Consider the following 5,677-nt stretch of genomic DNA (forward strand, 5'->3'; position numbering starts at 1 on the left):
GGGGACAGAATGATCGTCAAAGATAAACGTTTTTTTTTTTTAGTTTAGAAAAAAATAAAGTTTGAATAACACCCGAGGGGCAACGTTGTTACATCTAATGCCTGTTTGCCTGAGGCTGATGCCGCGCAGGTTTTGTACGTGTGTACACATGCATATACACACACTTGCATTCAAACCCACACATGTGCACATACACACACATTTAAATATGGGGGGGCGGGGTCTTGGATGGTCGAGGGGCAGCTCTCAGGGAACTGTGGATCTTGGAGGGCTGGTGGCCTGGCAGTTGGGAGCTTGGGCCGGTGGCTGATAGGTCGCTGGTTCGGGTCCCCGTTTTTGACCTTGTGGTAGAGCTGCTCTTGAGCAGGGTGTTGAAGCTGGTTGCTTCTGTGGGTTGCTATGGATGGGAGTCTGTTACATGACTGAATGTAATGTAAATGTTGAGCTGCTTCACTGCAAGTAGATATGTTTTAATATTCAAATGTTTATTTTTGTAAATGATGTAATAATAAAAAATAAATCAAAATATGTTGTCTTGTGTCATAAACTTTCTTTTGCCGGAAGTGAACAGAGATATATCCAAATCTTTAGGTAATTCATTAATTAATTAATGCTTATACCGATTTGACGACATTCATAGTAACTCATCACATTCTTTAACATTCTGCATGCAATGCATAGGCCTAGTGATTATATTATAGCTCATTGTAATATAACACTGTCGGTGTGTTACATGAATAATCATGCGTAGTCTCTTGATAAGCCTTGTATTCTTCAATACAACAATTATATTTCCATGTTGAGTGCAAAAGCTAAAAGCTGGAGATGGATAACTACAACACTTGAATTTGGAATTTCAGTTTCTACATTTCCTGACACTCCCTTGCCGGCAAGCATGGACCAGTATTGTATAGTAATCAGTAAAACAAGTATCCTAAAGTCTATAAGCATAGCCATTCAGATTTTACATTATGTTGGCCTACACGCATAATCGTAGCCTACTTTGCAATATACTGCCATTTTATTAAATGATTCTTCAGTGATGAAAGTTTTCATCCATGCTTTATGAGCTCAGTATACCTATGCCTGCCTAACTCATCACTCTAGGTATTTCATTCATTCTCATAAACAAATGTTTTTCTACAAACATTTTTTACATGTTAGGTCAATCCTTGCAGTCACAGTTCCATCTTGTATAATGGTTATATTCTCCTCCCAGTAGCAAGTGGCAGGGTGGTCATCGACTGCAATATATAAGTTCTGATTTGTGGTTTTCAGCTGGTTGCCCGCAGCCCATGAATAACAATTTCACAGTTTGTGTGGTCATTCCAATAATTTTGTAAATGGTTAGAGGTGGTTTTCGAATGTCTAATTATTCATTTTGTTAGACAGTTTATTCTCTGAGTCTGGGTTTTACTACAGATTCTTCTCACCAGTGTACTTTTGGGCGATTATCAGGTTTAGTCATTTGCAGGCCTTTGCCCTACCTTGGTGAGAAACGGTCAATCTTTAGTGGGGAAAGTTACTTCAATTTATGCTCCGATGTGCTTCGTAAGTAAAAGGCTACAACAGTGGTTACCAACAGGTCTATCGTGATCTCCAAGCATTTCTGTAAAAAAACAACGATAAGCCCAAAGACATGGTTTATAAACTGATAAAGCCTTGCTTTCCTATTTGTTTTTACATTTGTTTCGCGCTGTTAAGCGTCGGTGCACTTGATTCAGCAGCCCTAGTGCCGTGAAGGAAAGGTAGGCTACAATTATGCATGTAGACCAAAATTATAATGTAATCAAGTGCACTATGCCTACACACTTCAGAATACATGTACTTGTTATTACTCATATTCTACATCAAATGCCCTCAGATGAGGTTGTTTCACTCCATATGTTCTCTCGATGCGTTCTTATTCCTGGTTCCCTATGGTTTACAACTTCTCTTGGGCCTTTTGTTCCTTCCCGCAACGTATGTTTGGCTCATCTGGTTTTCCATACTTCTTGTTACTACCTTAACTCTCAAGCACTCTTATAGCTTGCACAATTGTTTTGTTAGTTCCATTTATTTCTGAGAAAGAGATATATAGTTCAAAATCTTGAATTTAAGGGGGTACAGGTAATTTTATATAGTTGGTACATAACCTTTAAACAATAGATCTTGTAAATTAGGGAAATATCATTTCTATGTGAAGGGTACAATTAATTTGTTAAACAGCTGTAAGTATGGCCATTTGCCACAAGAGATGGTATACAAAGTGGTGTGGACATGTTTTTTTTTACCAGTATAAAAACAGATCTAGGAAGTATAACCTCAAATTGCTTCCAGTCACAAACAAAATGATATTTTAGAAATCCTCATACAAAAATTAATTCCCCCTGTTCTCTATCAGAAGCAACCTCTTATGCATCCATTCTTCATAGTGCTGAGATTCTTTTCCTAAACTTTACATTTTCTAAATGGATGATTATGGTTAAACAGTTTCCAGTAGAGTACAACTTGTTGGTGAAAATGCTGGAATATAGAGCAAAAAAATGTAAATCTTAGCTTCAGTGTCCAAATACATATGGTGAGGACTGTATGCATCTTGGCAAGCTCTCTATTTGTGTATAAGACCAAGACAATGTTGCTGGTAGGAAGTAAAACAGAAGTGTGTCACTGCCTTGACTCACATTGTGCATATTTGACATCTCTTTCTGTTGTCCATTGATGGTTTTCAATAACTTTTCAAGGAACTATCAGTCTGCTGACAGACATGATCTCGCGCAAAGATCGGAAGCAGTTGTTTGTGTACTTTTCCAATGTACCAGCCTCCTAGAGAGAGAAAAAGAGAATGAGTGAGAAAAGCGAGTCAAGAAGCAACAACAGGTTGAGTTATGAGTACAACTTAGCTATTTAGCGAATATTAAAATGTTACGAAATTTGCTAGAAAAAAAAGCAAACCTGGCACAGTCGGGGCAGCATTGATGAAAGGTAGTTGAACCCCATTGGCTCCTGGCTATACCATATGCTGTCACTGGTGATGACCATCTTCTTAGGATGGAGGTAGAAGGCAGTGGCATCTGAAGGGATCTTGCTCAGATACTTCTCCAAGGAGGCGACTGGACAGAGGTGACTACCAGGGTTCTGGAACATGATTCCCACAGCGATTCTGCCAGTTCTGCTCTTCTGCATCTTTGTGGTTCAGTCTTTCTTCTTTGGAAGTCAGCGTTGCATATTTTGCTCCGTTTTCATCGTACCTTATTACAAACGACTGTGGCGTTAGCTGTCTATTGCCCTCTTTTCCTCTGGGGCCAAAGTGTAACTGGATATCAAACCACACTTTGTTCACTAGTCCTCTGGGTGTGTAGGGGCTTAGCACAGTAGAGTTTTGAAGAATCTCAAGGTCTTGTGCTTTAATCACCTTAGGATGGGTAGTTTTGTCCCTGCCCTCTCGTCTGAGTTTCTTTAGTACCCCAATAAATACATTATTAGAGGAGGTAAACTGTCCTTCATCAAGCACCAGGTTCTGCTAAGGGGAGGGAGGTTAATGAATCTGTTCACGCCAGCCCGGATTCCAATATAGCTTGGGATGCAATACTCCCCACCTTTACCCCTTCGAACAGAACAGTAAAAATCTCGCAAGAGGACATTCATTTCAGATTTCTCAATGGTTGAAAAATCCACTATCATCTGTTTCTCTGCCAGCCAGTCCTTCAAGCAGTTTAGAGCCCACAAAGTTTGCTTGTTGGTTGCTTGTACAATGCTGCTGTTTTCTAATTGATCTAATACTTCAGTGTCTACCTCTGCATGTCTTGATTCCATGGGCCTATCCGTATCCATGTTCAGACACTCTTCTATGAACAGATCAAATTAATCAAATGTTATGTTTGCAAATTCATCCTTGGGATAACTGTGACAATGTTTTGTTAAGGCGTCAGCATGCTTCAGTTCGGCTGGCGGCTAGGCGAACCCGAGCGAGTGTGCTCGCCTACTCCCTTCAAAAGACCTTTGCTTGAAAAACGAGAACACGGCAATAGTACTGTTGGTCCATTTTGATACGCTGTAGCCAGTATACGCTTCCTCAAAACAGTCAGAATGGATCTAAAATAACTCAAGAAATCTGTTATTAATTTCGACGTTTTTGTAGAGGAGATCTTAGTTAGATGTAAAATTGTGAGACTAAGATGTTTGGTGCAGTATTTCTTAATGAAAAGATTTGCATCAAAATGAGTCATCTCTCGTTGAATGACAAAAAAATACTTTATTGAAGAATCCCTATTGTTGACCAATCACCGAAGGGGCGTAGACTTCAGTTCTGAACTTCAGCTTGCCTTGATAAGGAAAAAAATAAAATAAATGGTGTACCTGAACAGCTGAAAAAACCCTCACCGAAGTCCAAAACGAACAAAAACGTCACTAAATGTCACCATGCACGAACTCTTCCGAACTGTGTTGGCTGGGAAGCATGCGGACGCCTTTACAAAGTTGCAGAACGTAAATAATTCACAATGATACCTTTTTTATAGTGAAACTGATGAGGTAGCCATGAGGCTATTCCATATTAAATCAATTACCTTTGTGTTTTTCTAGTTGATCTAATATTTCGGTGTCTACCTCTGCATGTCTTGACACCGTGGGCCGATCCGTATCCATGTTCAGCCACTCTTCTACGAACAGATCAAACAGTCTGTGCGGGCAAGAACTCAATTCACCCTTGGACTCCTAAACAATTTTTTTTGAAACTTTGGCAAAGCGTCAAGTCTAAAACATTTGGTGCAGGGGAGAGTGGGGTAAGTTGAGCCAAATGGATTATATGAGCCACCCTTGCTTCTAGGAAACCATACCAAAATGTTTTATATTTTACCAAATATTTAGGAAGAGGTCATCATTTCATGGAGTCTGTCATACAGCACCCCCTGATAAATCTGAATAAAAAAAATACAAAATAAAAGGTTTAAAAATAATAAGTGTGCACTGGCCCTTTACTAGTCATGTATTAGCAGATCGATATAGCAGTCTGTAGTGTGAGCAAAAAATGTTCTGCGCTCAAAATACTGCATGTTCTTCTCACTATATTTGCTGGTGAGTGGAAGTTCTAAACGGATGCTTCAGATTTCTATCACCAATGATGTATCTGGTATATTTTGTCTGTGGTGATGAGAGTGAAAGTGATCAAGTAGCCGTGAGGTTATTCCATATTAAATGAATCACCTTTTTTATTGAAATCAAACGTTCTATACATGCCGATGGTAGAAATGATGAGGACGTGAATCTTGGACCTGAATGACCAACCATTCAGGGGATAGAGGTGCTCAGTTGGCTCATTTTGGACCCCCACTCTATCATGAAATACCCATAGCCCTGTCATTAATAAAGATAATACGTTTGTTTTTAATATCATTTGAAAGCTTAAAACACAGGATCGTAAAACTATTTAATATTTTTGTCTCAATGCTGTACGCTCTCGTTGGCTGGCCTTCGCTTCATAATCGTCGCCAAACACATTGGCTCCAGGTCATCTACAAGACCCTGCTAGGTAAAGTCCCCCCTTATCTCCACTCACTGGTCACCATAGCAGCACCCACCTGTAGCACGCGCTCCAGCAGGTATATCTCTCTGGTCACCCCTAAAGCCAACTCCTCCTTTGGTCGTCTCTCCTTCCAGTTCTCTGCTGCCAATGACTGGAACGAACTACAAAAATCTC

At 39.8% G+C, this 5,677-nt stretch overlaps 1 long non-coding RNA gene across 3 annotated transcripts; it reads right to left on the reverse strand.

Annotated features, from left to right (window-relative positions):
- Window positions 1-464: 464 nt before the first annotated feature.
- On the reverse strand, window positions 465-4,680 carry LOC106584889 (uncharacterized). 3 transcript variants are annotated; one of them, XR_014381197.1, is made up of 3 exons: window positions 4,588-4,680; window positions 2,935-3,827; window positions 465-2,805 (listed from the first exon to the last, which is right to left on the reverse strand). It is a non-coding gene; the product is annotated as an uncharacterized LOC106584889 (long non-coding RNA). The 3 variants fall into 3 exon arrangements; XR_001323857.3 differs by having other exon boundaries at window positions 4,548-4,668; XR_006761312.2 differs by having other exon boundaries at window positions 2,935-4,680.
- Between the last annotated feature and the right edge of the window lie 997 nt (window positions 4,681-5,677).

The sequence above is a fragment of the Salmo salar genome, chromosome 02 (assembly GCF_965601325.2).
Source record: "Salmo salar chromosome 02, fSalSal1, whole genome shotgun sequence".
Taxonomy (NCBI): Eukaryota; Metazoa; Chordata; class Actinopteri; order Salmoniformes; family Salmonidae; genus Salmo; species Salmo salar.